General features: G+C 51.1%; 1 protein-coding gene across 1 annotated transcript in view; it reads left to right on the top strand.

Annotated features, from left to right (window-relative positions):
• The window catches only part of RELT (RELT TNF receptor), a 61,868-nt gene that overhangs the window by 5,150 nt on the left and 44,063 nt on the right, over positions 1-12,655 (top strand). The window lies entirely within an intron of this gene.

Below are 12,655 nucleotides of genomic sequence, written 5' to 3'. Positions count from 1 at the left end.
AAATTGCCATTTCACCCTTGGGAAGTTGGCTGGCTGACCTTGGGCCAGTCCCAAACGCTTAGCCAAGCCTTCCTCGCAGTGTTGTTGTGAGAAAATAGGAGAATGACAAGATTCGCTTTGTGTTCCCCATTGGGGAGAAAAGCGGGGTACAAATAATGCCAATAAACTAAGTATTGGTCCCCCAAACACCCCCTCCAGGATCTGAACCATGCTGACCTCGTGTTAAAAGTTGAGAGTTGTTGTCCCACTGTGAGTCTGTTGTGGTATTGTGTTATAATTTGTTATGTTCAATTTTGGAACCACTGTTATGTTACTTCCGCAAGATTTCAATGTATATGTTTTATATAAACCTCCCTGAGCCTTATGGGAGGGCGGTATAGAAATGCAAAAAATAAATCCCTGAAACATCTCCCCGACCCCATCTTGCTGGGTTTCTCTCTCTCTCTGCTGAATCGCAGTGGGTTGGCTTTCTCGCAGGTGGTCTCGATCCAAACCTGGCTCCTGCTTTCCCATAGGTGACCGGGCAACCTCTAGGGTCAGCCCCACAGCTGCACTTTCCCTGGGCAATATCCGAATTCTTGGCCCAGTGGCCCACCAAGTAGCTGTGTGGGAGGAGCACATTTGGAAGTAGAAAGGAAGGTGTGCAGGGGACTCTGCATCAGGGGTCCTCTACCTTTTTGAGCCTGTAGACACCTTTGGAATTCTGACACAGTGTGGCTAAGCCAGCCCCAAAATGGCTGCCGCCAGAGGCCGCGCCAGCCACAAAATGGCTGCCCCTGGAGGTCGCGCCAGCCACAAAATGGCTGCCACAGTTGACCTTCAGCTGCTACCAAAACAACTTCTTAAAAATTTCTGTCGAGCTAATCAGAAACCTTTCTGGGCCAAAGGCCCACCTGGCCACACCCACTTTAAAAACACAAAATTGATGGGCACCACCAGAAAGAGGTTGGTGGGCACCACGTTGGGGACCCCCTGTTCTATGCCCTCTGGAGGAGCCAGCGAGACCAAGGACGCCGGTGAAAGACACCAGGTGGGAACGGCAGCTGGCACCTGGTTAATGAATCATGCCCGTCACCAGAAAGTGTTTCCAAGCAACCTGCAAGGACACCTTCCCCGGCTCGCTGGTTTGTCCTCTTGTTTGGGGGCTCTTAAGAGTCTGGCACTTGAGCCACTCCTGAAAGAGCAAATGAGAGGCTTTGCCCAAGGGGATGTGGGGGGAGGACCTGTGTCCCCGTCTCAAAAGGAAACGCTTAATCGGCAGGTCCCTAAATTACAGGGCTGGGCCCTGTCTCTGAACTGCTGGGAAGCCCCCCCCCCCCATCGTCCCAAATCATGCTGTGAATAAGTACAAACTCTTCCTTTGGGGAAAAAAGTCCTAATGCGATTTTAGGATTGCCAGATCCCAGTTGGAAAACTTCCGGTTGGGGGTGGAGCCCAGGTTGTCCGAATGTAGATCTGGACCTTGTGGTAGATGTGGTTGGTCAGTCGGCCACCCTGTTGTGTGTAAGTTTCCCACAAGATGGATTTGTCAGGCCCAAAGGTTAGTTGCCCAACTCCAGAAGATTTGAAGTCTCAGAGGAAATCTAGTTTAGGAGGCTGGGACTGACTTCATCTGCTCTCAGTTGATTTACTGTCCTCTGAGAGCTTTGTTTGTTCCATCTCTTCCTTGGAGACAGACTAACATGGCCGCCCATCTTGAGCTTTCTAGAGCAGGGGTAGTCAAACTGCGGCCCTCCAGATGTCCATGGACTACAATTCCCAGGAGCCCCTGCCAGCGAACGCTGGCAGGGGCTTCTGGGAATTGTAGTCCATGGACATCTGGAGGGCCGCAGTTTGACTACCCCTGCTCTAGAGGAACAGAAAAGATCAAGAGTCCAGAAGCACCTTCAAGACTGACAAAAACTTGAGTCATGGGAGAGCTTTCGTGAGTCCCTGCTTACTTCTTACTACTTCAGATACAGCTAGGTTGATGGAGTCCCATTTTGAATCACAGAATCTTAGCGTTGGAATGGACCTCCTGGGTCATCTAGTCCAACCCCCTGCACTGTGCAGGACACTCCCAACCCTCTCGCTCACCCACGGTCACCTGCCACCCCCTTGAGCCTTCACAGAATCAGCCTCTCGGTCAGATGACTATCCAGCCTCTGTTTAAAAATCTCCAAAGATGGAACCTCCTGAGGAAGCCTGTTCCACTGAGGAACCCCTCTGTCAGGAACTTCTTCCGGATGTTTAGATGGAATTTCTTTTGAACTCATTTCATCCCATTGGTTCTCGTCCGTCCCTCCGGGGCAAGAGGGAACAACTCCTCTCCATCTTCTCTGTGATAACCATCTTTGAATACTTGAAAGGCTATCAGATCCCCTCTCAGGCGTCTCCTCTCTAGGCTAAACAGACCAAGCTCCCCCAACCTTTCTTCGTATGACTTGGTCTCCAGACCCCTCACCATCTTTTGTGTGGCTAAATGGGAAGCCTTCCATGGAGATATATCAAGATGGGTGGCCTCAGGAGTAGAAAAGAGGAGAAGTCCAGGAGCTCCTTCAAGACAGTAACTTCTCAGATTCATGCGTGAGATGAGATCGGAACCCGGATCTCGCCGTTTGAGTCCTTCCCCACATTGCAATGCAGAGTTCTCTTTCTGAGAAAGCGCCTGAGAAACAAATTTGTTTGCTGTGGCCCTGAATGTAAGAAGAGTCATGCATCGAGAGTCATACATTTGAATCAGCTGTCACGGGTGTGTTGGAAGAGAAGGAGATTGTGCCATCTCTGAGTGTCCAGACCAGGGGTAGTCAAACTGCGGCCCTCCAGATGTCCATGGACTACAATTCCCAGGAGCCCCCTGCCAGCGTTCGCTGGCAGGGGCTCCTGGGAATTGTAGTCCATGGACATCTGGAGGGCTGCAGTTTGACTACCCCTGGTCCAGACCTTCAGGCAAGACTATGATCAGTTTAGGCCAGTCAAATCAGGGCCCTATACTTCCTGTTGACCGGCTGGTCTTTTGTTGCTCTCTCTTTGAAGTTCGACCAGCCTTTCTCAACTGGCTTTTTACTGCTGAGAAACCGCTGAAACATTCTTCAGGCTTCGAGAAACCCCAGATGTGGTGCAATCTGTATGGTCCTATCACCCGATAAATGTGTAGCACATTTTAAAAAATATATTGAAAAATAATTAACTCCCACCCATTCGGGAAACCTCTCTTGTCTAGGGCCGTCGAGAAAGCCCTGGGTTTCACGAACCCCTGCTTGAGTTAGCTTGACTCTTAGAGGCGTATGACCTTCCTCCTCCGTCTTTTAGGCAACTGGAAGCCGCTTTGAGCCTCCTTCGGGTAGGGAAAAGCGGCATATAAGAACCAACTCTCCTTCTCCTTCTCTCCCCCCCCCCTCTTTGAGGGCAAGATGCAAGAAGTAATTCTACATTTCTTCCCATCCAGGCTAGCTAAGATAGGTTGAGATTCTTACCTTTACTTTACCCGGCCCTCTCTAGAAATGTATTGCCTTAATCAGTTCTATTACTCTCAAGCAGCCCTGCCTGAGCTGGATTCTTTGTTGCTTAGTTCAGGCGTTTGCTGGCAGGGGCTCATGGGGATTGTAGTCCATGAACATCTGGAGGACCACAGGTTGACTACCCCTGGCTTAGTTGACTTCCCTGCACTCAATGCAAGAGAGAGTTTCCATTGTTTGCTGGGGCCTTTGAATATTCCAGAGCCTCTTGTGGCGCAGAGTGGTAAGGCAGCCGTCTGAAAGCTCTGCCCATGAGGCTGGGAGTTCGATCCCAGCAGCCGGCTCAAGGTTAACTCAGCCTTCCATCCTTCCGAGGTCGGTAAAATGAGTGCCCAGCTTGCTAGGGGGTAAACGGTAATGACTGGGGAAGGCACTGGCAAACCACCCCGTATTGAGTCTGCCGTGAAAATGCTGGAGGGAGTCACCCCAAGGGTCAGACATGACTCGGTGCTTGCACAGGGGATACCTTTACCTTTACCATGAATATTCCATCACGGTGAATGGGGATCTGTGGGGCCAAATTCGTCTTTGGGCAGAACTGATTATTGGTGGGTGGGTTCTCCATCTTTGGATAGATTATAGGTTTGAAGATTATTGGATAGGCTTGGGTTTGTGGTGGCCCTAAGAAGCTGCTATGAGACGGGTACTTGGGTTTTCCCAGTCTCTCATAATTAGTCTCGTTGTGAGATGCTTAACCTTCTCCTGTCTTCCTCACGAAAGAGTTCTGTGAGACCTGAAAGTCTGCATGCTTGGCTGTGGGTCTGCATGGGTTCAACCAAGGAGTTTGTTTTAGCTGTCCTGTATCAAGCCCTGAGAGGCAGTTTGGTTGTTCAGAACAGCTTGGTACTCGGTTAAAATTCCCAAGATAGGAGAGCCAGCGTGGTGTTATGATTAAGACTGGCTTTGACTCCCCCATTCCTCCACATGCAGCCAGCTGGCTGACCTTGGGCCAGTCACAGTTCTCTTAAAGCTGTTTTCTTAGAGCTCTCTCAAAGCCCACCTACCTCACGGGCCAGGGCCTTCTCTTCTGAGATTTGGAGGCTTAATACTTCTGAGGTTCCACCCATCCACCAGGGCTAGTAGCCATCAACACTTGTCATGAATCTGTCTAATCCCCTTTTCAAGCTGTTTATCCCAACATCCTCTGGCAGCAAATCCCACATTTCGGTCCCTCTCTGTGTAAAGTAGTATTTCCTTTGGTCCATCCGGGACCTACTGCCCGTCAGCTTCCCTGGATACCCTAGTCTTTTGGGAGAGGGAGAAAACCCCTTTCGGTCTCAGCTGCCCCAACTCCACGAGTCCTAAAACATGGAGCTCATAACGTGGTGCCAGTGGCAACCGTGGAAACCCCCCCTGCCCCAGGCTCCCATAGTGGCCGTGGACGGGTCACGGACAGGCCCCATCAAAGCACGCTTCTCCTTGTGCCGGAGGACTCTGAAATCCTGGCCCGCCACCCTCCAGAGCCGGTTCTTGTCTGCTAGAGCTGCTCACTCCAAGGGAAGGCAGCTTCCTGCTCTGGAATTCCACATTTCCTCTCGGTTTCTCTGCAATGCAGCAGCCTTGGTCTCTTAGCAGCCTCTCAGTCCTGTCCCTGCATCGCCGGTCTCTCTGCCGCCGTCAGTCCTGTGTAGGTCTCTTCTTTGCAGAGGCTGATTCTGCCAGGCTGTCGGGCTGTTTTAAAAACGTTTTAAAAGCGCTGCCTCGTAGTGAGGGCGGTCAATGACAAACGGCGGAAGTCCTCCTCGTGGCCAAAATGGAACTTGCTCTACTTAGTTTTTGCCAATCTTTGAAAGGCTTGAATCGGGGACCTTCTGCATGCCAGGCAGAGGCTCTTCCATTGAGCTATTGGGAGTCTTTCCCCTCCCCTCCTGCTTGGTCCTTTCAACTGGAGATACCAGGGGCTTGAACCGGGGACCTTCTGCATGCCAGGCAGAGGCTCTTCCATTGAGCTATTGGGAGTCTTTTCCCTCCCCTCCTGCTTGGTCCTTTCAACTGGAGGTGCTGGGGCTTGAACCGGGGACCTTCTGCTTGCCAAGCAGAGGCTCTTCCATTGAGCTATTGGGGGTCTTTTCCCTCCCCTCCTGCTTGGTCCTTTCAACTGGAGGTGCTGGGGCTTGAACCGGGGACCTTCTGCATGCCAAGCAGAGGCTCTTCCATTTAACTATGGGGGTCTTTCCCTTCCCCTCCTGCTTGGTCGTTTCAACTGGAGGTGCTGGGGCTTGAACCGGGGACCTTCTGGCTCTGCCACTGAGCCACGCCCCCTCCTAGGGTTACATTAAGCTCCAGCTAGAAACAATGACTTCCCCTGCGGAGTGTGTGGTCAAGGACTCTCGATCCAGCATGCCGTGACTCTCCTTCCTGCCAGGAGAAGGGAACCTGTGCTTTAAGCGTGACGTGGCGATTTAGACCCTGGTCTATTTTTGGCTTTCCGCTTGGAGGTGCCTTTCTCTTCCTCACCCCTTCCCTTCCGCCCTTTTGACATGTCTCAACCGATCCAATTATACAGCGCTTTCTGTTCCCCCCAGACATGGAAATTGCAATCTGTTCAAATTATCTGCATGGTTGTGTTTTTCTTCTTCTTCTTCTTCTTCTAGTCTGACACTTCTTTATCTTAATCTTTAGAGTATATATTTCAGCACCTACCACTTTTGGGTTCACGTCTTGTCTCCCTAGCCAGAAAACGTGCTAATTACCCGATAGATTTCCTCCCTTTTCTTGTTTTCCAGCGCACTCCCTCTCTCTTTGTTGCTCACACTGCATCTTTGCGCAAATTGCTTTGACAGAGAGGCAGCTTGGGGGGAGGGGGGGGCTTGTGCTGGAAAGTCTCTTCAGATCTGGGCCCTGAATCTTCAGTGTGACACTCTGGAAGAAGATGTACAAGGATTAGTTTTAATGGTCAGTTTGTAGTTTAAAAACAGCTCAGACCAGTGGCCCATGCAATCCAGCACTCTGGGTCACACAGTGGCCAGAACCCGGGGGCCATCAGGAGGTCCCCCAGCAGAATGCCAGAAGCCCTCCCAGAATGCCAGAAGCCTTCCCACTGTGGCCCCCCAAGCACCAAGCAGACAAAGCATCACTCCCTTCTCCTGGATGCTTGAGGCTGATCCTGCATTGAGCAGGGGGTGGGACTAGATGGCCTCCATGGCCCCTTCCCACTCAAGGATTCTAGGAGTCTAGTTCAGCCATGGAATGGGCTGCCTGAGGAGGTGGGGAACTCCCCCTCACTGGTGGTCTTCAAGCAGCGGCTGGACAGATTCTTGTCCTGGATGCTTGAGGCTGATCCTGCACTGAGCAGGGGGTGGGACTAGATGGCCTGCATGGCCCCTTCCCACTCTGATTCTGAACCCTCTCGCTCATCCCCTGTCACCTGCCACCCCCTTGAGCCTTCATAGAATCAGCCTCTCCATCAGATGGCTCTCCAGCCTCTGCTTAAAAATCTCCAAAGATCTCCAAAAATCTCCCAAGGAAGCCTGTTCCGCTGAGGAACTGCTCTGTCAGGAACTTCTTCCGGATATTTAGACGGAATTTAGAATCATAGAATCCTAGAATTGGAGGGGACCTCCTGGGTCATCTAGTCCAACCCCCTGCACTATGCAGGACACTCACAACCCTCTCGCTCATCCACTGTCACCTGCCACCCCCTTGAGCCTTCACAGAATCAGCCTCTCCATCAGATGGCTCTCGATTTCCAAAGATGGAGAACCCACCACCTCCCAAGGAAGCCTGGTAAACTGCTTTCCTGCACAGTAAATAACAATCAATCTACTTTCAATGTTTTTCGTAATGGAGTTTTGCTGTGTGGAAAATCCACGTGCACACCGTCACCAAAGTGAATTGGAGCCACATTATTTAGCGTGTGTGGAAGTACCCATTGTGTTCCATCACACAGAAAGTTGCTTGTATCATTAGAGATGGTGGAACTCTGACCTGTAAAACTCAGATTCAAATCTCCTCTTCGGAGCGGTTGAGAACAGCAAAATTGTTGGATGAGTTTGAGAGTGTTTGTGTGTGGGATTTCATTGACACTTCCTTTACACACCAGACTTGGAGAGTGAAATATTCACTGTACCCTCAAATTAAAGCCAAATAGGCCTGTGCCTGGAGAATCCCATATAATTTTTTAAAGGGTCCTGTAATATCATCTGGGGCCAAGCCCTATGAAGAGAGGTTGAGGGACTTGGGAATGTTCAGCCTGGAGAAAAGGAGGTTGAGAGGGGACATGATAGCCCTCTTTAAGTATTTGAAAGGTTGTCACTTGGAGGAGGGCAGGATGCTGGTTCTGCTGGCTGCAGAGGAGAGGACACGCAGTAATGGGTTTAAACTTCAAGTACAACGATATAGGCTAGATATCAGGAAAAAATTTTCACAGTCAGAGTAGTTCAGCAGTGGAATAGGCTGCCTCAGGAGGTGGTGAGCTCCCCCTCACTGGCAGTCTTCAAGCAAAGGTTGGATGCACACTTTTCTTGGATGCTTTAGGATGCTTAGGGCTAATCCTGCGTTGAGCAGGGGGTTGGACTAGATGGCCTCTATGGCCCCTTCCAACTCTATGGTTCTATGATCAGTGAAATGAACTGTAATAACCAAGGGTCTGTTGGCAGAATCATTGATCCTTCAATCTATTAGTCTTGTTGAATGCTTTGGACATTCCTGAGGTGGAGAGACCAAATTAAGACCTGGCCTTTGAGACGGATACGAGCTCCGCATTTCCACCCTAAAGAAACTGGCATGTGAAGATCATCCACGTTAATCGGAAGTTAGTCAGAAGCCGGGGGCCGTCTCCTGTTCATGTTGAAAGTGTCGGACGTTGCCGTAAAGAGATGGTTTGAAGAATAAAAAATTCTGGCCACGGATCAGGTGTTATTACGATTTATTACGTTGGTGCTATATGCCAAGAGTACAGGCTCTTCTAAAAATTTTGATTGCTCTGCACTGTACTTTGCTATTTGTTGACTGTCAGGATGGTGTAATAGCTCATGAGTCCCACCAGGAATCTTTAGTTTTTCCATGGGCAGTTGGCTGGGTGACCTTGAGCCAATCGCATCCTCTCAGCCTAACCTGCCTTGCAGGGTTGTCGTGGGGGTAAAATGGCAGAGGGGAGACTGATGTAAGTGTCTTTGGGTCTCCATTGCGAAGGAAGGTGGGGTCGAAATGAATAATGGACTGAGTGGGAGAGTCTTCAATTTCTAAATAAGTAAACTCATGGAATTAGAGTTTCTTTATTTAAGAAAATGCAAGCGTCCAGGGGTATTTTTGTTGTTGTTGTTGTTGTTGTTGTTGTTAGGTGCGAAGTCGTGTCTGACCCATTGCGACCCCATGGTCAATGGTCCTCCAGGCCTTCCTGTCCTCTACCATTCCCCGGAGTCCATTTAAGTTTGCACCGACTGCTTCAGTGACTCCATCCAGCCACCTCATTCTCTGTCGCCCCCTTCTTCTTTTGCCCTCGATCGCTCCCAGCATTAGGCTCTTCTCCAGGGAGTCCTTCCTGCTCATGAGGTGGACAAAGTATTTGAGTTTCATCTTCAGGATCTGGCCTTCTAAGGAGCAGTCAGGGCTGATCTCCTCTAGGACTGACCGGTTTGTTCGCCTTGCAGTCCAAGGGACTTGCAAGAGTCTTCTCCAGCACCAGAGTTCAAAAGCCTCAATTCTTTGACGCTCGGCCTTCCTTATGGTCCAACTTTTGCAGCCATACATTGCAACTGGGAAGGCCATAGCCTTGACTAGACGCACTTTTGTTGGCAGGGTGATGTCTCTGCTTTTTAGGATGCTGTCTAGATTTGCCATAGCTTTCCTCCCCAGGAGCAAGCGTCTTTTAATTTCTTTGCTGCAGTCCCCATCTGCAGTGATCTTGGAGCCCAGGAAAATAAAATCTGTCACTATCTCCATTTCTTCCTCATCTATTTGCCAGGAGTTGAGAGGGCCGGATGCCATGACCTTCGTTTTCTTGGTGTTGTTTCAAGCCAACTTTTGCACTCTCCTCCTTCACCCGCATCAACAGGCTCTTTAGTTCCTCTTCGCTTAACGGGTACCCTTAAGGCCAGTTTAATTCTAAGCATATGCTTTCTTGTGCCTTCATATGTCTTCTGTTCCAGTGTGCATGCGCGTGAGAGCTTATACCCAGAATCAAGCTTCTGTAGAAGCCTGCATGCATACTTAATTTTGGATTTAACCTTTGATGGCCAGACACGTTTCTTCTGTGCCAGTGTGCATGCATGTGGAAGTTTATACCCAGAATTAAACTTCTGTAGAAGTGTGCATGCATACAAAAGCTTATATCAAGTTTGCATGCGCATGTAATTCTGCATCTCCGCTTCTGGGTATATGCGGACTTCTCCTGTAGCAGTGTGCATCCCCACGAAAACCTATACCCAGAATTAAACTTTATTGGTCTTAGGCAGGGGTAGTCAAACTGCGGCCCTCCAGATGTCCATGGACTACAATTCCCAGGAGGCCCTGCCAGCAAATGCTGGCAGGGGCTCCTGGGAATTGTAGTCCATGGACATCTGGAGGGCCGCAGTTTGACTACCCCTGGTCTTAGGGGTGCCACTGAACCCCAACTTTGTCCTTTATTTAGAGTCCACCTTTTTGACATGCCACGGAGTGAGTTGGTGTCGACTGGCCGTGGCATTCTGGGACCCCAGCTGAAGATCTTTCTTGCTGCTTTCAACCAGATCCTTTAAAGCTGGGGTGGTCAGCCTGTGGTCCTCCAGATGTTCATGGACTACAATTCCCATGAGCCCCTGCCAGCATTTGCTGGCAGGGGCTCATGGGAATTGTAGTCCATGGATATCTGGAGGACCACAGGTTAAACGGGCAGTGCTGGGGAGTCCGCTGGTGCCCCCCTGCATGCCAAGCTGGTGCAATCTCTCTATGCCACTGCCCTACCCAACCTGGCTCTTCAAAGACCTACCATTAAGCTGCCTTTGGGAAGTGTTGTCATGTCGTGGGCTGGAGCAAACCCCAGACAGGTTGGGGGGTGAATCCTGTAATTAGCGCAGGAGTTGGCTCCAACCTGCCCCGAACCACAAGAGGAAACAGGGTGTGCAAGTGCAGGTCTTGATGCACCCAGGAAGCTTCCAAGAAGAACATGAATGGGAAAATCCACAGAGGAGTTTGGATGCCCCTGGGAGATTTTGGAATGGGGGGTTAGCCTGTGGGCAACAGGAGAATCTGCCAAAGTTTTTTTCTTAGACTCCCCCCAGTTGCAATCACCTTCCCTTCCTCTCCCCACAACATTGCGAGGGAGGTGGGGCTGAGAGAGCTCTAAGAGAACTGCTCTGAGTACAGCTCTAAGAGAACTGTGACTAGCCCAAGGTCACCAGGCTGGCTGCATGGGGAGGAGGAGTGGGGAATCAAAGGCCGATGCTCTTAACCACCACACCCCGCTGGCTCTCCATCAACGCTTGATTTCTCCCTCCTAGCTGTACAGGGGGGCTGCCACCGAAAGGGCACCGAAGCTAGGCTAGCACCCCCGTGGTCGCAAAGGCGAGTCCCCTGCAGAACAGCCTTGGGTGCAGGGTCTTTGCATCTTCTTTGAGCCATGGCCCCTCACTGATCTCCCCCTTCCATTTGCGCCCGGTTTCTTCTCTGCCCCTCTCCGGGGAAACTGTTAGTGGGCACCAGGTGTCTTTAATTTCCAAAAAGCCCAGAGGAGCAAGGACCAGCCCCCTGTCGCTCTCTTGCCTGCTGCGTAAAATGCAGCGTTCCTAAAAGCTTGTTGGCGTTCGGCACCTTCCAGTTAATTATCTCGGGGAGGGCCAGTGCAGCCTGCTCACAGCTCTCTCTGTGACTCACAGCCGTTCATTATTTCCCTGCAGAGATTGCGAATCTAGCAATTTGGCCCTGGTTTCGGTGTCCTGATGCTACCCAAATAAACCAGGGTGCGTGCCGCGCTCTGTGTGTGTGTGTGTGTCTAATGCTGGCGCCTCTTTAACCCTTGAATTCTGTGCCACTGTCCAGGAGTATAACATCTGGCTCCAACAGGTATTTAAACCTCTCCTCTGCTAAACAAGCAGACCTGGTTGGCTTGGAGGAGGGGTCAGTTGGCTGCCCTCGGCTGCATGGAGGTAACGTAAGGCTGGGATCCTGCACATACTTCCGTGGGAGGAAGCAAGGGTCAGTGCAGAGTTCTACATCTGGGTAACAAGAAGAAGAAGAGTTGGTTCTTGTATGCCGCTTTTCTGTACCCGAAGGAGTCAAAGGGGCCCTAAATCGCCTTCCCTCCCCCTCCCCACAACAGACACCCAGATAGTGGTTAGAAGCACATGCTCTTAACTGCTATACCACGCTGGCTCTCTTGGCCGGACGTAGCCCACCTGGTTTGATATGATCTCTGCTTCCAATCGCCTTTCCTTCCTCTCCCCCAAACAGGCACCCTGGGAGGTAGGTGGGGCTGAGAGAGCTCTGAGAGAACTGCTCTGTGAGAACAGCTCTAACAGGACTGTGACTGGCCCAAGGTCACCCAGCTTGGCAGCACATAAAGGAGCAGGGTGGAGTCTGAAGGGCTGGTTTTGACCTTTCCAGAGCTTTAGACAGTTTGGGAAGAGATTACGCCTCCCTTTCCAAAACCCTCCACCTGAGTAAAAGAAACTTGACTCCGTGTTCTGCGGCCGTGACAGGTTTTACTTAATAGTGGTCCTATGAGATAGGCCCTTTCCTTCACACTCTAGCTAGCCTACTTTGCCCCCTTCTCTCAGCCCTCGAAACCTCACTTTGCTTTCCTCTGCCTGATCTTCACTTCCCCGGCTCAGAGCTCCTCTTGGCTGACTCAGGCTTCGCTTCCGAGATCTCACCCGGTCGGGCTAGCCTGGGCCCCCCCCCCGTCAGGGTGTGACAGGGTTACGTGGCTGTCTTCTCAAAACACACTGGAGTCCAGGGGAGCGAAGAAAAGCAAAACTTCCCCGGATAAACATCTGGAGCAGAGGACCGTCACTGGCCCTTAGCCACAAGGCATGGAGGGAACGCTCTGGCCAGGGCAGGGATGCTCTGTATTGTTGGTGCCTGAGGGGGGCGAATGTTGGACTGGATGGGCCATTGGCCTTGATCCAACATGGCTTCTCTTCTGTTCTTATGTCTGGGGCAGTGATTCTCTGTCTTCTTGGTGCTTGAGGAGGGCTCAGTGGGAGGGCTTCTGGAGTTGTGGCCCTGCTGGTGGACCTCCT

Source organism: Paroedura picta, chromosome 6 (genome assembly GCF_049243985.1).
Source record: "Paroedura picta isolate Pp20150507F chromosome 6, Ppicta_v3.0, whole genome shotgun sequence".
Taxonomy (NCBI): Eukaryota; Metazoa; Chordata; class Lepidosauria; order Squamata; family Gekkonidae; genus Paroedura; species Paroedura picta.
Note: the sequence above shows the minus strand (reverse complement) of the source record. Positions and strands in the feature narration are given on the sequence as shown.